Source organism: Theobroma umbraticum, unplaced genomic scaffold (genome assembly GCF_002168275.2).
Source record: "Theobroma umbraticum cultivar Fairchild unplaced genomic scaffold, ASM216827v3 scaffold_239.1, whole genome shotgun sequence".
NCBI lineage: Eukaryota > Viridiplantae > Streptophyta > Magnoliopsida > Malvales > Malvaceae > Theobroma > Theobroma umbraticum.
The window spans coordinates 2739658-2739874 of NW_018397273.1; positions in this window are offsets into that span (position 1 = coordinate 2739658).

Below are 217 nucleotides of genomic sequence, written 5' to 3' on the forward strand. Positions count from 1 at the left end.
GCTCCAAATACCGCATCATGTTCAGTCCTTATGTACTGCTGCAGTACTCCCAATTTGACAAATATTTTGACCACAATCCAGTCAGAATTGGGTGAATTGGTAAACATAAACTTGTAGGTTTCTTCCTAGAATTCTAATGGTGTAAGAACAAGCTCATTTGGAGTTTTTTAGAGAGAGATATGGTCAAAACACCGAAACATATACAAATGAAGTCATC